At 46.9% G+C, this 25,291-nt stretch overlaps 1 long non-coding RNA gene across 4 annotated transcripts in view; it reads left to right on the top strand.

Annotated features, from left to right (window-relative positions):
- LOC132482197 (uncharacterized) overlaps positions 1 to 25,291 on the top strand; it is a 109,357-nt gene that overhangs the window by 6,997 nt on the left and 77,069 nt on the right. The window contains exon 1 of one of the 4 annotated variants that reach the window (XR_009530881.1): positions 2,362 to 2,707. The exons of 2 other annotated variants lie outside the window; for them this stretch is intronic. This is a non-coding gene — a long non-coding RNA (uncharacterized LOC132482197). Of the gene's footprint in view, positions 1 to 2,361; positions 2,708 to 5,350; positions 5,404 to 25,291 lie in introns of those variants that run through there. One more of the 4 variants, XR_009530882.1, reaches the window with a different exon arrangement.

The raw sequence follows: 25,291 nt of genomic DNA, 5'->3' as shown, positions 1-25,291 counted from the left end.
TTTAATGTTGTCCCAGAGGTCTCTGAGACTGTCCTGTGTTCTTTTCATTCTTTTTTCTTTATTTTGCTCTGCATCAGTTATTTCCACTATTTTATCTTCCACCTCACTTATCCATTCTTCTGCCTCAGTTATTCTGCTATTGATCCCATCTAGAGTATTTTTTATTTCATGTATTGTGTTTTTAATCGATGCTTGATTCATCTTTAGTTCTTCTAGGTCCTTGTTAACTGTTTCTTGCATTTTTTCTATTCTATTTCCAAGATTTTGGATCTGGGAAATAGAATCTTGGATCATCTTTACCATCATTATTCTGAATTCTTTTTCAGGTAGACTGCCTATTACCTCTTCATTTGTTAGATCTGGTGGGTTTTTATCTTGCTCCTTCTCCTGCTGTGTGTGTTCCTGTCTTCTCATTTTGCTTATGTTACTGTGTTTGGGGTCTCCTTTTTGCAGGCTGCAGGTTCGTAGTTCCTGTTGTTTTTGGTGTCTGTCCCCAGTGGCTAAGGTTGGTTTAGTGGGTTGTGTAGGCTTCCTGTTGGAGGGGACTAGTGCCTGTGTTCTGGTGGATGAGGCTGGATCTTGTCTTTCTGATGGGCAGGTCCACGTCTGGTGGTGTGTTTTGGGGTGCCTATGGCCTTATTATGTTTTTAGGTAGCTTCTCTTCTAATGGGTGCGGTTGTGTTCCTGCCTTGCTAGTTGCTTGGCATAGGGTGACCAGCACTGTAGCTTGCTGGTCGTTGACTGAAGCTGGGTGCTGGTGTTGGGATGGAGATCTCTGGGAGATTTTCGCTGCTTGATATTATGTGGAGCTGGGAGGTCTCTTGTGGACCCGTGTCCTGAAGTTGGCTCTCCCACTTCAGAGGCACAGCACTGGCTCCTGGCTGCAGCACCAAGAGCCTTTCATCCACCCAGCTCAGAATAACAGGGAGAAAAAGCAGAAAGAAAGAATTAGTAGAAGAAAGAAAGAGAGAGGGAAAGAAAGGAAGAAGGGAAGGAAGGAAGGAAGAAAGAAAGAAAGGAGGGAGGGAGTGAGGAAGGATGGATAGAAAGAAGGAAAGAAAGGAGGGAGGGAGGGAGCAATGAAAGCAAAAGGAAGAGTGAATGGAAGAAGGGAGGGAGGGAGGGAGGAAGGAAAGAAAGAAAGAAAGACAGGAGGGAGGGAGGGAGGAAGGAAAGAAAAAGAAAGTGGAAAGAAGAAGGGTGGGAGGGAGGGAGGAAAGAAAAAGAAGGAAAGGAAGAGCGGAGGGAGGGAGGGAGGGAAGGTAGGAAAAAAAGAAAGAGCAGGTAAAGTAAAATAGAATAAAGTATGAAATATAGTAGCGTTATTAAAATTAGAAAGTAATTATTGAAAAAAAAAAAAACCGGACCGATAGAACCCTGGGACATATGGTGGAAGCAAAGCTATACAGAGAGAATCTTACACAGAAGATTACACATACACATTCACAAAAAGAGAGCAGGGGGAAAAATCAAAAATCTTGCTCTCCAAGCCCACCTCCTCAATTTGGGATAATTCGTTGTAAAAAGAGGAAAAGGGCAAGAAGTCTGAAATCTTGCTCTCTAAGTCCACCTCCTTACTTTGGAATAATTCGTTGTAAAAAGAGGAAAAGGGGGGAAAGTCTTAAATCTTGTCCTCAAAGTCCACTTCCTCAATTTGGGATGATTCGCTGTCCATTCATGCACTCCACAGACGCAGGGCACATCAAATGGACCGTGGAGCTTTAATCCGCTGCCTCCGAGGCTGCACAGAGAGATTTCCCTGACTCTGCTCTCACAGCTCCTGGGTCTCAGCCTTGGACCTGGCCCCGCCTCTGTGCGTAGGTCGCCGGAGGGCGTCCGTTCTTCGCTCAGACAGGACGGGTTTAAAGGAGCCGCTGATTCGGGGGCTCTGGCTCACTCATGCAGAGGGGAGGGAGGGGCGCGCAGTGTGGGGCGGGCTTGCGGCGGCAGAGGCCGGCGTGACATTGCAGCAGCCCGTGGCGCTCCGTGCGCTTTCCCGGGAAAGCCGTCCCCGGGTCTCGGGACCCCGGCAGTGGCGGGGTGCACAGGTCCCCCGGAAGGCGGGGCGGACAGTGACCCGCGCTCGCACACAGGCCCCGCGGCTGCGGCGGCGGCGGCGGGCGGCGGCAGGCGGCGGCGGCGGCGGGCCGCGGCGGCGTCGGGCGGCGTCGGGCGGTGGGCAGCGTCGGGCCGCGGCGGCGGTGGGCGGCGGTGGGCGGTGGGCGGTGGCGGCGGCGGCCCACGCCCGTCTCCGAGGTCTGCGCCTTACCCGCGGCTCGCGCCTGTCTCCGGCGCTTCCCTAAGCAGCCCTTTTAATGCCCTCTCCTCGCACACCAGGAAACGAAAGTGAAAGTGAAAAAAGACTCTTGCCTCTTCAGCAACTCCAGACCCTTTCCCCGGACTCCCTCCGGGCTAGCCGCGGCGTACTAACCCCTTCAGGCTCTCTTCCTGCCGCCAGCCCCAGTCCTCTCCCTGCGCTCCGACTGAAAGCCGATACCCAAGCCTCAGCTCCCAGCCCCGCCCGCCACGGCGGCCGAGCAGACAAGCCTCTCGGGCTGATGTGTGCCTGAGGGCACCGATCCTCTGTGCCGGAATCTCTCCGCTTTGCCCTCCACACCCCTGTTGCTGTGCTCTCCTCCGCTACTCCGAAGCTTTCCCCCTCCGCCACCTGCAGTCTCCGCCCGCCAAGGGGCTCCTTCTTGACTGGGTAAGTCACTCGGTCCCCGCCTGGCTTTAGTTCCGTGCCCTGGACTCACGCAGGCAGCCGTGCGGCTGCAGGAAGACGGCCGGCCTTGTTTTCTCTGCCCCAGCTCCCGGTTTACCTCCTGCCGCCTCACATCTGGCCTGTTTCTAAGACGTGCTCCCCTGCCCCCACCTTCCCCTCTGTCCCCTGGGCAGCTCCTGTTGGCCATGTCCCTCTCCACACGGCCCAGATCGAGGGGTCCAGCCTGAGAACCGCAGGTGTTTCTGATTCTGTCTTAGTGACTGGCGCTGCAGGACCTCGGGAAGAAGTTGCACACAGGGGACCCGCAGACGTGAGGAGCCACTTTGCCACCACTGCTCTGGGTGGTACCTGCGTAGGGAACGTGGCACAGCACAGGGGGACTCCTGTGCACTTCTGGCGATGCCCCCACGTGCATTCACGTTACAGACCGTTACATCACCTTTGGCTGGGGGCAGGAGACGCTCGTCTCCACGTCTGCGGCTCCTGAGCTCTTGGGGCTACGTGCTCTTGAGCGTCCTCAGTCTCTGGGCCGATCAGCAACGACCCGAGCCCCTGGCCCTCTGCAGCTGGAGGGGGCCTTCCCGACATCAGGCCGTGGCCCAGTGAATGGGTCCAGCTTACTTGTTTGAGAGATTCAGGAGTGGGGCCGGGGTGCGGGGGTGGGGGTCTGGAGCGAGTGTTGCCATCCCGTAACCGTGGTTACAGCGCTTGGATGGCAGGACTGATGTGCTCTGCATGTGGGGCCCGTTCAGCCGCCTCTTGAGTATCTGTGTGCTCTCGGTGGCGACTTTACAAAGTATGGAGAGGATGTGAAGAGGCAGGAGCGAGGGACGCCCATGAGGCGTCACCTGGAGGCAAGACGGTTCGTGGGTTCACGCCTGGGGCGTGTTTCCCCTGCTCCTTTTCTACACGTTTCTCCTTCACTCACTGCAGTGCGTGCAGGGTTACCATGGGGCCTTAACATCTTCTCACTCCCGTTAAGTGTTACCTGGGTTCTGAAGGATTCCTCGGCAGACAGCTCACTAAGCCCTGCACCTGGTTCTGGAGGATATTGGATTGCAGCCTCTCCCTGCTCAAGACCAACTGACAAATCCTCGGGAACGGCCCAGTGACAGCCTCTGCTCAGAAACCCCAGCCCAGGGGTCCTCCTGAAGCGGCTGCAGAGACAGAGTTTATTGCGTCTCCCACATCAGGGTCAAGCTGGGCCCAGTGTCCAATAGCCTCCAACTGTCTGGTTGTCCCGCTTCCCGTTGTTGGGTCACCCAGCACGGAGCCCGAGGTCCCTTTGGGAGGGGCTGGGGGGTCATTCCAGTGCCTGCTTGCCTTGGTGCTGCAGCGTCCTTCCCCCTGGGGACCCGCCAAGTCCCTGGTCTGCGGTTCCACGTCTGAGAACTGGCTCAGGGGCAGAACCTGGGCGAGGGATCATGACCTGTTCACTGGGGCGGCTGCCCTCGGCCTCCTGCCGTCTGTCCTTGCTCTTTTGAGTGTCCGTTTTAGACTGTATTTGGTTGGTTGCCCATCCATCGAGCCCCCGGGAAGCCATGTTGTACTGATCACCTGCCCCCCTCGGTGGGTCAGGCCTCCTGGTCAGTGGCGGTCATCGTCATAGCCCCTGGTTTCTGGCTGCTCAGTGGCGCCCCACGACCTCTGCTGCAGTCCCTGGGCGGCGGGGGAGGGCAGGGGCTCGTCTGTTTCCTCCCTCACCAGGCCTGGTGCGCCTGGCCTGTGTTGTGAGGTGGCTTCGCTCTGTTTGGGGGCCTGGCAGTGGGCTGCCCACCTCTCCCCATTTTTCCTGCTCTCTCCTGCTTGTAGCGCTTCAGGTCCCACAGCAAATCGTGTTGGGCAGGGGACGTGCTTCCAGGGCGCTGGCTAACTGGCCATCTGTTAGCATCGTCGGTGTCAGCGCAGCTTGATGGGAGAGGGCAGATCTGGATACCAGACATCATAAGGCAAAGCCCATTTAAGTCCGCAGACGTCCGTCCTGTGAGAGGGTCCTGGCCTGTGCAGGGACACAGGTGTCCACTCACCCTTGGGTTCCTCAGGGCTGGTGGGGGTGGGGCATCTTCCAGGCAGACATGTAAGGCACAGAGTCTGAAGCGAGGCGGAAGGAGGGGAACGTGAGGAGCGGGGAACCCCTGACTCAGAGCAAGGGCTGCGGAGGGCTTCAGAGAGGAGCGCCGTCTGGGCTGGGTCTTGAAGTGAGAAGGGTCTCCTTAGCTAGGAGATGGGGGACAGGCCCCCTGGAAGGGCCAGGCACATTCAGGGGACTGAGACCAGGTGCTTAGGGAGCCGGTTCATGGGAGAGGAGGCTGGGAAACTAGACTGGGTTCAACTCAGAGGCCACCCTAAAGAGTCAGGCCTGTGCCCTGCGTACAGTCAATCAATGCCCTCACTTGCAGTTTTAAAGGCAAACCACTGTTTCTCTCCCTGAGAAGAATTCATCGATGCACTCATTTGCTTAGTCAGTGATCTGACAAACTTGTGTGTGCCTCCCAGGCCAGGCAGCAGTTAGAGAAGAGGGGCACACGGGTGAGTAAGGTGTCGCTCCGTGTGCGGGTGCCTGTCCTTGCGGATCTATACACGTGCGCCTTTCTCTGCAGGCCGCCTCCTTCTCCTGGCTTGTGATGAGGTTTCCAATTCTTGGTTCTGACTTCAGAAAGAAGATTAGAGAGATGACGGTAGGTCTTTATGTTCTGAGGGTTGTTGCTTGGGTGGGGGTGCAGGCGTTGGGGCCAGATTCTCCTGGTCCGCACCAGAATGTTGATTTGCCCCGTGTGGCACCCAGAGTTGCCAAGGCTGAGCGGAGTGGCTGCTGCTGCTGACCCAGAGAAAGAAGGTGTGGTGCGGGTTTGCCCAGAGCAGCTCACCAATGGCCTGAGCTGTGGCAGCCTCCAGTGCCAGGAGGAAGTAGCCATGTGGGCCCCTCACTGCCTCTGGACCTACTGCATTTGAAGGAGGAGGGCAGGCGTTGAAGACAAGACGATGTGGGAGGGTGGCCTTGGTGTGTTGCATCACCCAAGTAGAATGTTCCCAGATGATACTCTGAGGAGGCTTTGTGAAAGGGGCCAGCTTTCTGGCTGAAATGACACTAGGGTTTGACGCTAGTAATGTGCTGCTTGCTCATTGTGCCATCTGCTGGCCAGCTCTTCCAACTTCACCTTTTTTTTTGAAGTATAGTTGATTTACAATGTGTTGGTTTCTGGTGTACAGCAACTATTCTTTTTCAGAGTCTTTTCCATTGTAGTTTATTACAAGATAATGAACATAGTTCCCTGTGCTATACAGTAGGACTTTGTCTAAATATTTTATATTTAGTAGTGTGTATCTGTTAATCCCAAGCTCCAATTTATCCCTCCCCTCTCTTTTCCCTTTTGGTAACTTTAAGTTTGTTCTCTATGTCTGTGAGTCTGTTTCTGTTTTGTAAATAATTTCATTTGTATCATCTCTTAAGTGATATCTTAGAATATTTGTCTTTCTCTTTCTGACTTACTTCACTTAGTATGATAATCTCTAGGTCCATCCATGTTGCTGCAAATGGTATTATTTCATTATTTTCTCATGGCTGAGTAGTAGTGCATTGTGTATATATACCACATCTTCTTTATTCATTCATCTGTTGATGGACATTTAGGTTGCTTCCATATCTTCGCTATTGTAAATAGTGCTGCAATGAACGTTGGGGTGCATGTATCTTTTCAAAATAGTTTTTGTCTTTTCCAGATATATGATCAGGAGTGGGATTGCTGGATCATATGGTAGCTCTATTTTTAGTTTTTTTAGAAACCTCCATACTGTTCCTGTTCTCCATAGTGGCTGCAGCAATTTACATTCCCACTAACAGTGTAGGAGGGTTCCCTTTTCTCCACAGCCTCTCCAGCGTTTATTGTTTGTAGATTTTTTCATGATGGCCGTTCTGACCTTTTTAAGGTGATACCTCATTGTAGTTTTGATTTGCATTTCTCTAATAATTAGCGACATTGAATATCTTTTCATGTGCCCGTTGGCCATCTGTATGTCTTCTTTGGAGAAATGTCTATTCAGGTCTTCTGCCCATTTTTTGATTGGGTTGTTTGGTTTTTTTGCAACTTCAGTTTTAATTTAAGATGGTCGGTAATACGAGCTTCCATGGCAGAAAGCTCTATGCAGTGCTTGGGCGGATGAATGTAAAAACAAGACGAGGTGCTGAAACTAATATGTCAGTACGTTGTAAAGTGTTTCTTCTTCTTTTCCTCCTCTGACCATTTCTACCTTCTTGATCTTTCTACCTTTCCCAAGGCATAGAGATGTTAGATACATAACAATGTATATTAAAACAGATTCTTAATGCTTGTTACCATGAAGATAGAGCAACTGAGTTTGCATTTTCCGTGGGTAGGGCTTATGCCGGGAGCACAGGCATTGGCAAGGGAGCCCATCGTTTGTATGCCATGGGTCCGTGAGGATGGATTACCCCCTTTTTTGAGTGGATGTGTGTCCATGTAGCTCATAGGCTGGGCCAGTGCATGGGGCACACAGAGGGGCTGCCAGTGTGCGCTCACAATGTGAATGACGTGATCCAGAGCCTGGGCTTTGGGGCCCGGGGATCTGGGTTTGGATGTCAGCTCTTCTTTTCCTGTGTAGCCTTGGCACTTAATATCTCTGTGTGTCTCTCTCCTCTCCTGAAAACCAGGTGGCACAAAATGCCACTAATGTCACAGGGCTTTTCCAGGGCACAGCCTTGGACGTCACGTCCTCTTCCACCGGGGCTCGGGGTCTGTCTTCGCTTCTACTTTTGCAGATTAGACGTTATTCCGGCAACAATGACTATGAAGATTTTCCTTGATTCCCAGGCTTGGTAAATTTCAGAGTTCTCTAACAGTGTTCAAGGGACTATGATGTGTCTTGGTAAAATTCCCTTATGCTCTTTGGAAGATCTCAGTTGTGCCATGTAGAAAATGAGATGATTGGTCTAGAATAGTGATTCTCCAACCTTTGTGCCCATGGGATATCTTAGTCTGGCTGGGGGTTCAACCTCCCAGAGAGATCAGAGGCAGGCTGCTCAGCTGAAGTACGGCCTGCTCCCCACACCCCTTCTTCTTCCCAGTCTCTTCCTGGCCCGCTCCTCTTAGAGGCCCGTGAAGCATTCCACAGAACCGAGTTTGAAACCCAGTGACCTAGATCTCAAACTCCAGTGTGCTTTCAAATCCCTCAGTGATCTTGTCAAATGTGGCTTCTGATTCAGAAGTTCTAGCGTGGACCTGAGATTCTGCACTTCTCAGCAGATCCCAGTTGATGCCTAAGTGGTTGGTCCATGGATAGCATTTTGAAAAGCAAGGCTCTGATCACAGAATGCCTTTGATCTTTCACATCCTTTGATTCTGGGTTCTTTACTTACTGATACTCTGATTATATTACAGATTGAAAATTTGTGTAGAATGAGTGGTTTCTGTTGAGGGCAAAATTCTCAATTATACAGATGTGGAAACTGACCTGGGATGGAGGAGGAGGACAAAGGAGACAGAATGTATTTGTTTCCCAACTTTGAGTGCCGGAAGCCTCTGTAAAATATTTTGTAAAGAGCACAATTTGGGTTAAGAAGCTGTTGCACTTTGTTAAGAAGAGTTGCACTTTGGTTTGGATGCAGTCTGGATCATAAGGAAGTCTCATTTTGAGAGTTAATGGACACTTGTCTAAGGGAACTTCTGGCAGAAACAAATGACCTGCTTTCAGACCCTGGCTGAGGCCCGTCTCCACGCTCTAGGTCTAAGTGAAGGTTTAGAATTGTGGACAGCTGTCGGTGTGTCTGGCATCCATGTGCTTTCTTGATAATCTTAATGACGTGGCACCTAGAAAGAATCCTTCATGTAAATGGCCTCCATCCTTTCTATCCAGTGCTGTGTCGAGTGCCCCAGGTTCAGTGTTGGTAGAGTGCTCTGTCTTCTGCACTCCTTGCTGGGGCTCCTCCTGTGTGTGTCCAGTAGACCAGCTGCTTTACCAGACTATAGAGCTTTGCTTGTCAGTCTTTGTTTCGATTCAGTAATGTCATGGCTAAGGTGGGGAACCCACTTTAGCAAGGAGACAAAAGCTCAACTGCTAGAGTAGCCAGTGTGTTTAAATGTCACACGTCCTATGTGGAATATGGCAGAAGACCAGAATGTTCTTTGTGGCTTTGCCCGAGCCCTGCATTAAGAAGGATGAAAGCTTTCCCGTGGGGGCAGAGGTGGCACGTGCACCATCTGAGGAAGCGAGGGGAGACTGAATGCCAGGGAGGCTGGATCCGAACACAGTTGGTGAGGTGAACAGTCTAGTAGATGTGTGTTCCAAGGGCTTGTCAATGAGCTCCTTTAGCATCAGGCGGGTGGGAAACAAAGAGGGAGTGTGCCCAACTTCCCCTCATCCAAAAGCTGACCGTCTGGTGACTGGTCCATCAATAGCTCTGTCAGTGGCCATCAGTCACCCTCATTCCTTCCTTCCTTCCTTCCTTCCTTGATCCCCTCACTCTCTGGTGTGTGAGCACCTCCTTGGTGCCAGGCATTGGGTCTACAAAGATGGAGAAGATAGGGAACTTGCTGACAAGCCACAGACGGGTGGAAAGCACAAGAGGCCTTAAGAAAGGTGCATCTCATAGGTTCTGGAATCTCCGAGGAGGGAGGCATAACTTGTGGCCGGGCGTGGTGAGGCTGGGGCTGTGGACTCTTCCCCAGAATATTCAGTTCACCACAGTTACCTCTGGACGGTCTGTGCCTGAGCCTTCCTCGGACACCTTTTACAAAGCACAAGAATCTCTTTTCCCCGTCACCCCTCTCCCACTCAGTTTCCCACCCCTACCCCCGTTACAGAAGTAGCAGTGAGGAGTAGAGGAGCCGCAGATAGAATCCTTAAGGAGAAGAAGGTTCTGGAAGAGCATCCTGTTCTTCTGCTGTTTCCTGAGCTCTCTTAAAGCTGGGGCCTTTGCTCACATGACACAAGCAGATTTCTAATCCCTCTCCAGCCCCCTGTCACCCCAGCCTCCCCTGTAGCATAACCAGGCTTCCTAAAACACAGCTTTGCCCGGGGCAACCCCTGGCTCCCAAAGCTTGGCTTTCAAGTGCCTGCACCTATCTGGCCTCATCTTGCCCATCTGTCAAATGAGGACAATAAAAATAGTCCTCAACTCGTGGGGTGACGATGAGCCCTCAGTGGGCCCGGGCTCAGCCTTTGTTCTGTACACTTCACACTTCACGAGGCTGTGACCCTAACGTGGCCTTCCTCACGGCGGCCCTCTCCTGCATCCTTGGTAGTGGCCGTACTGTCCACTCCCGCAGCCTGACTCTCCCGGTCCCCAGCCCTCCACGCTGCTCACTCACGGCAGATGCCCTCCCTCCTCACTTTCTGTGTCCTCCTGAAGCCTCTTAGGCTGGCTTCAGGACCGTTCCTTCTCTACAACCTTCCAGAACCCTGTCTATTGTACTCTTTTTTTTTTTTTTGCGGTACGCGGGCCTCTCACTGTTGTGGCCCCTCCCGTTGTGGAGCACAGGCTCCGGACGCGCAGGCTCCGTGGCCATGGCTCACGGGCCCAGCCGCTCCACGGCATGTGGGATCTTCCTGGACCGGGGCACAAACCCATGTCCCCTGCATCGGCAGGCGGACTCTCAACCACTGCGCCACCAGGGAAGCCCTACTGTACTCTTTTTGTGCGAGGTCACCTTGGGTGGTTTCTGTTTTATGTGTGTGTGTGTGCCCTGTTACCCCAGCTAGACTGCAATCCCTTTGAGGATAAGGATCCCACCCAGGTCACCTTGGTACTGTCCCCAGAGCCTGCCTCTGCCCGAGGAGACACTGACTAGATGCTGACAGATGGTGGCAATGAACAGTTCTGTTTATCGCCATGTGGCGCTCATAGGCTAGCTACCATGACACGCTGTTGTGCTGCTCTGGACTCAGCAGGTGATGAGATCGGCCCTGCCCCGGGGGTCAACATGTGCGAGGTGGGTCAGCAAGGCGGGTGTGTCAGTAATCTCATTGCAGGCAGGACCAGACCCTCTCCACAGAACCATCTGAAGTGCTGTGAGGCCTCAGGAGAGTCCTGGATGAATCTCCCTGGCAGATGAGGAAGACTCCAGAGGGAAGCGGGCTCTGAGCTGTGCACCGAGGAGTGGGCAGGGTTTGGAAGATGGTGATATAGGAGTCCACTCCCGAGAGGCGAGCTTTCGGTTGGGAGGACAGGAGATCAGAGGCGGTGAGGAAGAAGAGCCCAGGCAGAGGAGTTGGGGTCAAGGTGCCCCCCACATCTCCTCTCCTTCAGTCCTGGAATCAGCCTGGCAAGACCAGTACTGTTAGACCCACCGGGCAGATGAGGAAACCGAGAGCGCAGACGCTGAGGGACTCGGCTGAGCTCTCCCAGTTGGCCCAGGGAGAGTTGGGATTCAAACACAGGTTCAGCCAACCCAGGGTCTGTGTGGCCACCAAGCAGGGTGGGGACACAGGATAGACACTCCGAGCCTGGTGCCCAGGCTATTGGCTGCTGCCCTGAGTTATGCTTCTGAAGTTCAGGGCCGTCCCTGGGCCCTGCATGTATTCTTGGCCAAGTCCCTTTGCTACACATCTCCAAGGCAAGGGGCTCAGCCTCACTGCTTTGACCACTTCACCACCTCCCAGCTCCCATGCAGTGTGGCTTAGGAACTTGGAATCGTGTTGTTCGTGAGCAGGTCCACAGCTTCCTTCAGGTTGTGGGGCGGGGAGATGTAGCACGTTAATCAGGAGTATGAATTTCACAGGGTATACTTCCTGATGGCACCCAAAGGGTCAGCTCCGCTCACTCACCTGTGGCTGGTGCTCTCTTGAATGTAAGGGGAGGCCGAATCAGAAGGGAGGTTAAGGGCCTGCTGTGTGCCACAGCTGTCCAAAAGCACCATCCTTAGATTTTAATCCCTGGTACTGCAGTTGAATACTGCAAAATCCAGCGGCTATATTTGTCCTCACACTTGAGAGTCCCACTGATGGATTCTCCAGAATAACCAGGGTACCAGAGTTTTCATCAAGTCTGTCACTTGTTCCTGTGTGTAGTCCAAAGCCATGTGACTTTGAAAAAGGCATACTTTACTTTGCTGCCAATCCCTTCCATATATGTCTTCCTGCCAGGATAGAGTAGGGCTTGGACCAAGGTTGGTGGGGACATAAGGGAGTGAAAGTGTCATCTGCCATCACAGCAAATCTGCCCTTGCTTTCCTCCCTCTCTTTCAGACATTTCGATGTTTCTCCCTCCTTCCTTCTCCCTTCTTAGCAAAACTACTTCTCAGAATACATCCTATTTGGAAGATGACTGTTACTCATATCAAATTAATCCCAAAGAAGTACTGTCAATTTCCCACTAAATAGCACCAAGATCGCAGTTTTAAATTGCTTATCCATTCAGGAGAGGGAAGGGTCAGCGAGAGTTGGCGTGTTCTGAGCCACCCAACTGTCTGCAGAGAGGTGGGCAGGCACAGCTCCTGTGCTGCTGTCTGCACTGGGGTAATGGCGAAGCTAACAGTCCTGCAAAGCTCTGCACTTCACAGCAGGCTTGCCTGCCAGTCCTTGTGTTCCAGTTCAGGAAAATGCCTCTCCGAATCCTTTTCCTCATCCTAGTATCACACTGGGTTCTCCCTGGGCTCCTGGGAAGGCGTTATCATTCTCTTCGTTTTAGAGATGAGGCAGCTGAAAATCAGAGGGGAAGAGACTTACCTCAGCTGGCACAGTAAGCGACCGAGGCAGGACTCAACCAGTCCTTCTGACTCCCACACCGCTGACCTGCTCCCTGTCCCCACAGAGGGCGGGGGGTGGAACATGGGACCTAGAAGGCCCTTTCAAGCTCGGCAAACATTAGATGCTGTGACTGTTCCATCTGGGAATTCAGTCTTGACCTATTCACAAGGTTGTCTTTCTCAGCCGTCTTGTTGGTTTCCGTGTTGCTCAATTCAATTGTGTGCTGGCCCAGCACAGTTCTTCTCTGATGGTGGTTCAAGAAGCCTGCCTCCCCTGAACTGCTTCCTCGTCCTGCCCACTCAGTGTCTACCAAACCTCATGCTAGATTTCTTGCCTCAGCCGTGGAGGAAAGACAGCTCTGTAGTTTGGGTCCTTGTGTTGTGTCCCAGTTCAGGCTGTCTTTCCATCCCTTAGGTCACATGCTAATCACTCATTCCCAGGTGCTTTTGCACTCTGGTTATCTGGAATTCTTCCTGATTGCCTTATCTTTGCTTCTGGTTAGGTACCCTCCTCCCTTCTGCCTTGTTATCTGGGTCCCAAGCCTTTTCTCAGTGTTGGTTCCCCTTCTGTAACTCTCGGGACCAGAGATGCACACCGAAGCTAATGAAGTTCAAGGTCAAGCTTCAGAGTCACTGGCATTGACAGACCTGGAAGGGGCCTTAGCATGGTGGTATATGCGCTAGTCGTATGGTTTGTAAAATCTACAAAAGGTATTTTGGCCACAGTTGGTTCAGAGCATCTCTGTTTCCATTCTGCTGTCTCCATCACTCCTGCTCTTATGTTGGGTGACAATACAGTGGCCATGGGCATATTGGGAATCTGGCTAAGGGGACATTAAATTGGGCTACACTTAGTTTGGATTTGGAGAGACATATTTAAGGGGCTCCCAACCAATTCTGTACATGTTCCACGTTATTGCTAGCCATCTTGTATTGAAATTGCTTCCAGGAATACTCCTGGTTACCGTGTCAATGCGCACGGTACCAGGACAAGAGGTGTGAGGCTGGAGGGAACGTTGTGATGTCACTGTGCTTTACAGTACTAGGTACCAGAAGTATGTTGACAGTGGAGGAGCATCAAGGTTCACAATATATGGAGCTAGAAGCTAGTCTGTGGGAAAGTCTTCCAGTCATGAATCAGATACGTAAACTCAACGAACACAAGTTCTGTCCTGTCAGGAGTATACTTAGTGTGCAGTGTATGCAATTATAAACACAAGATATGTTTATATTCCTGTTTGGATGGGGGTTGTGTGAAATGGCATCCTTCAGAATTCCTGAGATTGTGAGCACCGACACGAAACAAGACTCCAAACATTGAGTGGTGTGCAGAAGTTAATGTAGCAGGCCTGAGACTGCTGTCCTTAGAAAGACCTGCTTGTAAGGGTGGCCTTCTGCTGGCATCTGGCATCATGGCTCTCAGAGTGTCCCCAGTTAATAGAAAACTGATGAGAATGGCTCACTGTGCTTAGACTGTTTATACATACAGTGTGCTTTAGGCTGGACCCCTGCTTTCCTTCCGGCAGTCTGGAATTCTCCCAGAAGGGGCACGCTAGGCAGACGCTGCCTATGTGAACAGCTGTGAAGAAAAGCTGTGGGCACTGAATCTGGGCTGCCCTGGGCAGCAACATCACACACATGTCGCTGCATTTTCTCTGCTGAGGGAAGAGTGTCCTCTGTGTGGGTCCACGTGGGAAGGAGAGAGCATAAGGAAGTCTGCACGTGGATTCTTCCAGGCTCTGCCTGTGTCTTTCCCCCTTGTGATCCACCTTTGTGTCCTTGCTACATTGCTGTACTAAATCTTAGCTGTGAGGACAACTATATGCTGAGTCCTGCGAGTCTCCGACTATAACAGAAAAGTGGGAATAATATATTACAGAGGTTTATCAGGCAACTAATAAAAATATGCTTTAGTTTATTGTCATTTTTCCTGAATTTTGTGATATGTCTAGCATTCGTCGACTTTTTCAAATGTGTACTCTATTGTATTTATTTTCTCATTTTAAATTTTTACTTTTGTTCCTGATTTTGTATTGGTAATTTTGTATTCTTATCCTTAACGAGGGCCTCAAGTGTTATGAAGCTTCAGGTCCCATAAAACCTGGATCTACCTCTGTCATGGATCCAAGACTTGCTATCTCTTGTTGATTTTGTATTGTCACCTCATATTTCACGGGTGGGGAAATTAAAACCCAAAGGGGGAAGTCAAGCTTACTTGGCAAAACTGGGATAGGATCCAGACCTTTCAACTCCCAATTTAATGCTTTTTTCCCTCCATTCCTTAAAGGGTTTTGATGATTTGTCTGTAAACGATGGCCATGATGCATTGGACATACACTGGATGGCACTTAGGAGACTGAAGCTCTAGTCCCTTCTCTTTCAGTAGATGGATAATCTTGAATGACCCCTTTCTCTTCTGGAGCACATTTTCTCCTTTTGTAAAATAAAGAGGCTGGGCTAGATGCTCTTTAGAGGCCTTTCTCTCTCTGATGTTCCCAAAGGTCATCTTTCTAGAAATGCTGAATCACAAATCATAGTTGAAACCACTCATCTTCTTGCCCTTGGGTCTTCTCCATCTCTAAAAATGGAAATAAAATTCCCACCTCTACTGGTTGTCGTGAAGCCCCTGGCACCATTCATGATAGAGCAAGTAATCAAAAGTTGCTTCCATCCTTCTATCCAACCAGGAACAAAGGTTTTCTTGTTTGATTCTTGGTCCTTGCCTTTGGAATCAAAGAATCTTTTTTTTTTTTGCGGTACACGGGCCTCTCACTGCTGTGGCCTCGCCCGTTGCGGAGCACAGGCTCCAGACGCGCAGGCTCAGCGGCCATGGCTCACGGGCCCAGCCGCTCCACGGCATGTGGGATCTTCCTGGACCGGGGCACGAACCCGCGTCCCCTGCATCGGCAGGCAGACTCTCAAACACTGCGCCACCAGGAAAGCACATGGAATCAAAGAATCTTTGATCAGCAAACCTAAATTTTAAAAAGGAAAGAAAATGAAATATACATACTCTGCTTTTAAAACTTTTAAAATGGAAGTATAGTATACTTTGAAAACAGGGAAAATGCACAAATATTAAGTGAACAGATTAATGAATATTCACAAAGTTAACACACCAATAAGCAGCATTTATATTAAGTAATAGAACATTGCTAGAACTCCCTTGTGATCCCATCCAAGTCACTACTTCTGCCCAAGGGTAACCACTATTCTGACTTGTAACATCTTTGATTACATAAATGGAATCCTACATTATGTACTCTTACTATTGTCTGGATTCTCATACTTAATATTGTTTGAGATTCATTCAGGTTGTCATGTGAGCAGCATTTCCTTTATTCTCATTGCCATACAGTATTCCGTTTTATGACTGTACTATGATTGATTTATCTATTCCACTGTTTGCGGATATTGGCGTAGTGTCCAGGTTTTTGCTAATACAGATAAAGCTGCTATGAATAGCCTGGTATTTAATTTCTTTGGTAAATACATGCTTCTGTTGCATATATGTCTAGAGGTGGAATTGATTTGTAGGATGTACATGTTTAATTTTAGCAGATGGTGCCAAGTAGCTTTCCATAGTGGCTGTAACAATTTACACTACCACCAGCAGTGTGTGAGTTCTAGTTACTGTCCATCGTTGGTAGCACATGCTCTCACTTAGGTGCGTGTGCAGGGGGATCTTATTTTGGTTTATTTAGTTACATAGAGCAAACTTCTATGGTATGCTTTTTCATGACTTCAGACTGAAGCACAGAGCTGTGTATCCATCACCACAATCAAGGTACAGAAAGTTCCATCACCCCCCCCCAAATTGCCTGGTGCTGCCTCTTTGTATTCCACCCCTCCCTCATTCCTAAACCCTGGCAGCCACTGGTCTGATATCTATCTCTATAGTTTTACCTTTTCCAGATTGTCAAGTAAATGGAATCATATGGTACGTAGTCCTTTGGGTCTGGCTTCTGTCACTTAGCAAAATGCCTTTGAGATTCATCCATGTGGTTGTGCGTATCAGCAGGTCACTCCTTTTTATTGTTGGATAGTAGTCCACTGTATAGATGTACCACATTTTGTTTATCCATTCACCAGTTGAGGGGCATTTGGTTTGTTTCCAGTTTTTGTCTCTTATGAATTAAGTTGTTATACATATTTGTATACAGGTTTTTTTGTTTTCATTTCTCTTGAGTAACTATCCAGGAGCAGGATTGCTGGGTTACATGGTAAGTGAATGTTTACCTTTATAAGAACCTGCCAAACTCTTGCAGAGTGGCTGTACCATTTTGCATTCCCACTAGCAGGGTGTGAGAGTGCCAGTTGTTCCACATCCTGCTGATGCCAGTTGCTCCAGCAGTTGGTATTGCTAATTTTTTTTCTTAGCCATTGAGGTGTGTAGTGGTATCATTGTGTTTTTTTGTTTGTTTGTTTGTTTTTTTGCGGTACGCGGGCCTCTCACTGTCGTGGCCTCTCCCGTTGTGGAGCACAGGCTCCGGACGCGCAGGCTCAGCGGCCATGGCTCACGGGCCCAGCCGCTCCACGGCATGTGGGATCTTCCCAGACCGGGGCACGAACCCGTGTCCCCTGCATCGGCAGGTGGACTCTCAACCACTGCACCACCAGGGAAGCCCTCATTGTGGTTTTTAATTTACATTTATCTGATGATTACTTATGTTGGACATCTTTCCATGTGCTTATTTGCCATCCATGTAACTTCTTTGGTGAATTTTCTGTTCAGATCTTTTGCCCATTTACAAAATAGTGGTCCTTTCCTTTCCTTTTTTCTTTTCAGCAGCCATGAATGGGCATGGTTGTGTTCCAATAATACTTTGCTTCAAAAGCAAGCAGTGGGTCATATTTGGTCTGCAGAAGAACATAGTTTCCTGTTTGCTGTGCTGGACCCAGTACTTCTCACACTTCAGTCTAAAGGTGCTTATTTTCTTATTGTTAAATTTATAAACTTTATTGCGAAATAATTATAGATTTAGTGGAAGTTGCAAAGAAATCTACAGGGACGTTCCTTCACTCAGCCTCCCCCAGTGTGAACATCTTGCATAACTAGAATATAATGTTAGACCAGGAAATTGACATTGGTGTAGTTCACAGAGCTTATTCAGATTTTATGAGTTACACATGCAGGTGTGTGTTTCTATACAACTGTATCACACATATGACTTTGTGTAACTTCCACCACAATCAAGGTACAAAACTGAGACATCATTACCATCACTATATGATCATCACACCTCATATGCACCCCTTTATAGCCTCCAGCACTTCCTACCTCACATCCCTTACCTTTGGAATCCACTGTTTTGTTCTCTATCTGTATAATTCTATTTTTCCAAGAATGTTGTATACATGGAATCATGCTATAGTGTGCAACTTTTTGATGTTGGATTTCTTTTTTACTCAGCATAATTCCCTGGAAGTTCATTCAAGTTGTTGCCTGTATCAATAGTTCGTTCCTTTTTATTGCTAGATAGTATTTCATAGTACGGATGTACCACAATTTAACCATTCACACATTTTAATAGTTTCTAGTTTTTGGCTATTATGAATAAAGTGGCTATGAACATTCATGTACAGGTTTCTGCACTAACATAAGTTTTGATTTCTCTGTGATAAATGCCCCAAAGTGCAATTGCTGGGACATCTAGTAAGTCCATTTTTAGTTTTTAAAGAAACTGCCAAACTATTTTCCAGAGTGGCCGTACCATTTTGTATTTCAACCATCAGTGTATGTAAGTGATCCATTTTCTCAGCATCCTCACTGGCATTTGGTGCTGCCACAATTCTTTATTTTAGCCACTTTGAGACTTGTAGTAATATCTCATTGTGGTTTTCATTTGCATTTCCTGGATGGCTAACAATGTTGAATATCTTTTCATGTGCTTATTTGTCCTTTGTATATCCTCTTTGGTTAAATGTCTCTTCATGTCTTTTGCCCATGTTCTAATGGGATTGTTTTTTTGATGTTGAGTTTTGAGAGTTCTTTATATAATCTGGATACAGATCTTTTGTGGGATATATAATATGCAGAATTTTCTCCCAGTCTATAATTTGTCCTTACGTCTCCTCTACAGGGTTTACAGAGCAAAATTTTCTAGATTTGATGAGGTACAATTTATTAATTTTTACTTTTTTGGGGTAAAAAATCAATTGAGCATCTTTGTGTGGATCTGTTTCTATGTTCTCTATTCTGTTTTACTGATCTGTGTGTCTACACCTCCTCTACTGCCACACTGTCTTGATTATTGTATGGTTGATTTTTGAGAGTTCTTTATCTATTTTGGATACAAGTCCTTCTTCAGGTATGTGATTTGCAGAGATTTTTACACCCCCCCCAGTCTGTGATTAATCTTTTCATTCTCTTAACAGTGACTTTTATTTTGTTTAATATCTTTATTGGAGTATAATTGCTTCACAATGCTGTGTTAGTTTCTGCTGTACAGCAAAGTGAATCAGCTATATGTATACATATACCTCATATCCCCTCCCTCTTGAGCCTCCCTCCCACCCTCCCTATCCCACACCTCTAGGTGGTCACAAAGCACTGAGCTGATCTCCCTGTGCTATGCAGCAGCTTCCCACTAGCCATCCATTTTACATTTGGTAGTGTACATATGTCAATGATACTCTTTCACTTCATCCCAGCTTCCCCTTACCCCGCTGTGTCCTCAAGTCTGTTCTCTACATCTGCGTCTTTATTCCTGCCCTGCCACTAGGTTCATCAGTACCGTTTTCTTAGATTCCATATATATGTGTTAGCATACGGTATTTGTTTTTCTCTTTCTGACTTACTGCACCCTGTGTGACACACTTTAGGTCCATCCACCTCACTACAAATAACTCAGTTTCGTTCCTTTTTATGGCTGAGTAATATTCCATTGTATATATGTGCCACATCTTCTTTATCCATTCATCTGTTGATAGACACTTAGGTTGCTTCCATGTCCTGGCTATTGTAAATAGTGCTGCAATGAACATTGTGGTGCATGTATCTTTCTTTTGAATTTTATTTACTTTTTCTTTTTTTTTTTTTGCAGTACACGGGCCTCTCACCGCTGTGGCCTCTCCCACTGCGGAGCACAGGCTCTGGACGCGCAGGCCCAGCGGCCATGGCTCACGGGCCCAGCCGCTCCACGGCATGTGGGATCCCCCCAGACCAGGGCACGAACCCGCGTCCCCTGCATCGGCAGGCGGACTCCCAACCACTGCGCCACCAGGGAAGCCCTGAATTTTATTTACTTTTTATACATCAGGTTCTTATTAGTTATCTACTTTATACATATTAGTGTATATATGTCAATCCCAATCTCCCAATTCATTCCACCACCACCACCCACACCCCTGCTTTCCCTCCTTTGGTGTCCATACATTTGTTCTCTACATCTGTGTCTCTATTTCTGCCTTGCAAACCTGTTCATCTGTACCATTTTTCTAGGTTCCACATATGTGCATTAATATACGATATTTGTTTCTCTCTTTCTGACTTACTTCACTCTGTATGACATTCTCTAGATCCACCCACGTCTCTACAAATGACCCAATTTTGTTCCTTTCTATGGCTGAGTAATATTCCATTGTATATATGTGCCACATCTTCTTTACCCATTCATCTGTCGATGGACATTTAGGTTGCTTCCATGTCCTGGCTATTGTAAATAGTGCTGCAGTGAACATTGTGGTGCATTTATCTTTTTTTAAAAAATTAATTAATTTATTTATTTTTGGCTGCGTTGGGTCTTCGTTGCTGTGCGCAGGCTTTCTCTAGTTGCGGCGAGCGGGGACTACTCTTCGTTGCCGTTCATGGGCTTCTTATTGTGGTGGCTTCTCTTGTTGCGGAGCACAAGCTCTAGGCATGTGGATTTCAGTAGTTGTGGCACACAGGCTCAGTAGTTGTGGCTCACGGGCTCTAGGGCGCAGGCCCAGTAGTTGTGGCACATGGGCTTAGTTGCTCCGCGGCATGTGGGATCTTCCCAGACCGGGGCTCAAACCCATGTCCCCTGCATTGGCAGGCGGATTCTTAACCACTGTGCCACCAGGGAAGCCCACATGTATCTTTTTGAATTATGGTTTTCTCAGGGTATATGCCCAGTAGTGGGATTGCTGGGTCATATGGTAGTTCTATTTTTAGCAGTATCCTTTATAGATATCTTTCTTTTATTGATTTCCAGTATGTTCTGAAAACATACTTTTAATGATCACTATTCTTTAAAATTCATTGAGGTTTTTTTCTTTTAGTGGCCCATAATATGACTGATCTTTATGAATGTTCCATGTGCAATTGAGAATAATGTGTTGAGTGGTGTTTATACACACACACACACACACACACATATACACATATCAATTAAGTCAGATTGGTTGATAGTGCTGTTCAGGTAACCTATAGCTTTACTAATCTTCTGCCTACATGTTCTGTCAGTTGCCGAGAGAGGAGTGTTAAAGTCTCTGATTGTAATTGTGTATTTGTCCTTTTCTCCTTTCAGTAGTATCAGTTTTTGTCCATTTTTTTTTTTTTTGGCTGCGCTAGGTCTTCATTGCTGCACACAGGCTTCCTGTAGTTGCAGTGAGCGGGGGCTGCTCTTTGCTGAGGTGTGCAGGCTTCTCATTGTGGTGGGTTCTCTTGTTGCAGAGCACAGACTCTAGGCACATGGGCTTCAGTAGTTGCAGCATGCGGGCTTCAGTAGTTGTGGTGTGCAGGCTCAGTAGTTGTGGCGCATGGGCTTAGTTGCTCCACAGTATGTGGGATCTTCCCGGACCAGGGATCGAATCCATGTCCCCTGCATTGGCAGGCGCGCCACCAGGGAAGTACCTGTCCAATGTATTTTTAAGCTCTGTTATATATCTTATTTGAGAATTGACCTCTTTATTATGTAATGATCCTCTTTATTTCTAAGTGTTCTTTGTCCTGAAGTTTTTGCTGGTGTTATTATAGCTACTCTGGCACAATATTTTACTACTATTTTTTCTTTAAACACCCAGTTATCGTTATTTATTTATTTATTTATTTATTTAATTTATTTATTTTTCGCTGCATTTGGTCTTCATTGCTGTGCATGGGCTTTCTCCATTTGCGGTGAGCGGGGGCTACTCTTTGTTGTGGTGCACGGGCTTCTCATTGCGGTGACTTCTCTTTTTGTGGAGCACACGCTCTAGGCGTGCGAGCTTCAGTGGTTGTGGCACACAGGCTCTAGAGCGCAGGCTCAGTAGTTGTGATGCACGGGCTTAGTTGCTCCGTGGCATGTGGGATCTTCCTGGACCAGGGCTCGAACCCATGTCCCCTGCATTGGCAGGCTCATTCTTAACCACTGTGCTGCCAGGGAAGCCCCCCAGTTATCTTTTAGGTCAATTAAATATAGGAAAAATCAATGTATTTTACCTTCATTTATTTCTTTTTAGCATTCTTGATTTATTTGTGGAGATCCATGTTTCAGCCTAATATATTTCTTCAGCCTGAAGAACTTCTTTAAGATTTCTTGTAGAGTAAGACTTCTGGCTATGATTTCCATCATTATTTTTGTTTTTCTGAGAAAGTCTTTATTTCTTTTTCATTTTAAAAGTTAGCCTTTTGGAGATAAAATTTACATACTGTAAAATTAACCTTTTTTAAGTGTACACTTCAGTGATTTTTAGTGAATTTACAGAATCATATGACCATCACCCAAATCCACTTTTAGAATTCTGTCATCACCCCCAAAGATCCCCATACCGTAAGTCAATCACCTTTCCACCCCCAACCCCAGGCAACCAGTAATCTTCTTTCTATACCAGTAGATTTGCCGTCTTTGGAATTTCATATAAATTGAATTATACAATATTGAGTGTTTTGCATCTGGCTTCTTTCACTTAGAATAATGTTTTTGAGGTTCATCCATTTTGTAGCATGTATCGGTATTTTGTTCCAGTATTCCACTGCATGGATATAGCATATTTTATTTATCTGTTTACTAGTTGATGAACACTTGAATTGTTTTCACTTTTTGGCTTTTATGAGTAATGCTTTTATGAACATTTGCTTACAAGTCTTTGTGTGGACGTATGTTTTCATTTTACTTCATAACTAGGAGTAAAATTTCTGGTTTGCATGGTAAACTTATATTTAACATTTAAAAATGTTTCTTTCAGTAAATTAAACTATTTTTTGAAGAGACTGAATAAACTATTTAAGATACAATATTTATATAATACTATTCATTCTCTATTTTGTTCAAGGTGATGATTTTTTAAAATGTGAAACTATTCCTGTGTCATCAGACTATTATACCTTTTACAGCAGAAGTAGAGTGCACTATGCTTTACATTTTAAGGAACTAACTGCCAAGCTGTCTTCCAAAGTGGCTGTACCAGTTTACATTGGCACCAGCAATGGCACCTTACATTTTTTTAAAGATATTTTCTGGGTATAGACTTCTGAGTTGCATGGTTTCTGATGAGAAATTTGATGTAATTCTTATTTTTTTCTCTCTATGTAAAGTTTCTTTTTTCTCTGGCTGCTTTCAAGATTTTCTCTTTTGTTTTCAGTAGTTTGAATATATGCCAAGAGGTGGTTTACTGGGGGCTCTGAACCTCTTGCATTTGTGGTTTGGTGTGTGTCATTTAATTTTGGGAAATTCTCAGCCATTATGTTGTAATAAAATAAAAAATAAAAATAAAATAATCTCTCATCCCTCTGGCTTCTGGGATTCCAATTAGACTCATACTAGACTGTTTTATATTATCTTGGATATTCTTCTAAATTTTCTTTGTGTTTCAATTTGGGTAATTTTTGTTGACTGATCTTCAAGTTCACTGATTCTTTCTTTGGCTGTGTTGAGATTACTGGTGAGCCCACTGAAGGTATTCTTTATCTCTGCTACTGTGCTTTTCATTTCTAGCATTTCTATTTTGTTCTTTCTTAGTGTGTGTTTTTCTACTGCAATTACCTGCTTATCTTGCATAATGTCCACCATTTCCATTTGAGCCTTTAACATGTTAATGATAATTATTTAAAATTCCTTGTCTGATAGTTCCAGTGGCTGTGTCATATCAGATTCTGGTTCTGATAATCACTTTGTTTCTTGGGAATGTGATTTTTCTTACCTTTTTGTGTGTTTTTATTTGTTTGTTTGAAGCCAAACATATTGTGTAGGCCAGTAGAGAATGAGGTATGAAATTTTTATGCCTGGAAATGGGCACATGTTTCCTTCTGCTGTGTCTTTAGAACAGAGTTTTGAGTTAACCTGGTTAGGAGTTGGATTGGGTTTGAGGTTGTTGCTGCTATGTTCACCCTCAGTGTATGACAGACTTCAAATTCCTATAGTGATTCCTTGTGCTTAACATGAAAGTTGGTTTTCCAGAGCAATGTCTTTTCGACACTGAACTTTAGGTCTTCCCTTTACACTGTGCCTCAGATGGCATCTTTGCATACTGTTTCCGCTTCTGTCCCTTTCCCAGTACTATTATGCTGTTACTAGTTACTTGAATTTATTTAGTTAGTGATGTGGGGAACTGGGAGGTGGGCATTTTCTGTTGTTCTGCCCAAGTCTCAGTCTTAGGTGCTAAGTCCACGGTATGGCCTCAGGAGTATGTGGTTCTGTGCCCAGTGTATATTTCTGCCCTTCCCCCAGGAGTAGTTCTTTTTCCCCATTTCCTTCTCCCAGCTGCAATGAATTTCCACCATTGCCCTAGAGTGTGTTGTCCTTTCCCCACAGAGAAAGGCACTGTTTTCCCTGGGGGAGATAGGGGAAATGCATGGGGTTGAGATTCGTATTCCTCCTGCATGGCTAATGCTCCTCTCTTCAAGGACTGCATCGCAATGGTCCGTTCTTAGGGCTCTTTCTGAGCCTTTCTGAAAGCCCCCAGCAGGATTCGAGGAGAAAGCGCTTGCAACAGAGTGCAGACCCCCAAGTCTCTGAGGCCCTCAGAGCCTTCCTACTATCCTGCCAGTCCATAATCTGCCTTCACCAGTTCATTAGTGTTTGTTTCTAGTGGAACTCTTCTTACTGGTTTTTGGTAAGCTTACCCCAGGTAAGTGAGTACTCATGTCTCCTCTCCTCCGGTAGGGACTGTATCTCCTCAGACTTTGGGCAAGTGTGCTGCTCTGCAAACTCAGCTCTCCAATGCAATAGAAAAATTCATGAATTTGAAGTTAATCTGGCTTATTTTTTGTCTTAACTATGGGAGTGATGTTTCTTCCACCTTACTTCATCCCAGAGTAGAAGATGAAGTTTTAGATTTTCTCAAGCCCACATTGCTCAGCCTCTCAAATGCCTTGTAGTTACTCATCCATTGGCGTGTACAGAACTCTTCTTTCCTGTGACTTTTGTTCCTAAAATGTTCTGCTGTGCTTTGCAGTAAGTACATGTTGACTATTTTGGGGTATTCCTATTTTCAGGTATTTCAGATGCCATTTTTATCCCTTCCTCCTCTCAGCAGATGCTGATACTTTACTGTTTCATGGCTATTAGTGGATTATCTCTACCTGGTCATATTTTGGGTTTCATTGGGGTATGTTTTTACCTAGCTTTGTTGTAGATGTTGTTTATGGGCTTTTGTTCTATTATTCTAGCACTTTATCTGTTTTATGTGAGAGATTCAAATTTAGGGAGATTCAAAACTATGATGCCACGCTGCTTAAAATCTTGCCTTCCTTTTTGGAAAGACACTTTTCCTGGGTTTAAAATTCTAGTTTGACAGTCTCTTTTTTTTCTTTAGGTTTTCAGTTAATGCAGTTTCAGAGTTTGGTAAATATCTTGAGGGGAAAACTGGCAGAATATTGGGCTCAGTTTCCCCTCTTTCTTTCTACCCAGTGCTCTGCTGGTTTCTCTCCTCTTAGTAGAGGTCCTCAGTTCATGTTCTTACTCATATCCCCACCCATTTA

Source organism: Mesoplodon densirostris, chromosome X, assembly GCF_025265405.1.
Source record: "Mesoplodon densirostris isolate mMesDen1 chromosome X, mMesDen1 primary haplotype, whole genome shotgun sequence".
Classification (NCBI taxonomy): Eukaryota; Metazoa; Chordata; class Mammalia; order Artiodactyla; family Ziphiidae; genus Mesoplodon; species Mesoplodon densirostris.
This window is presented reverse-complemented; position numbering and strand designations above follow the sequence as displayed.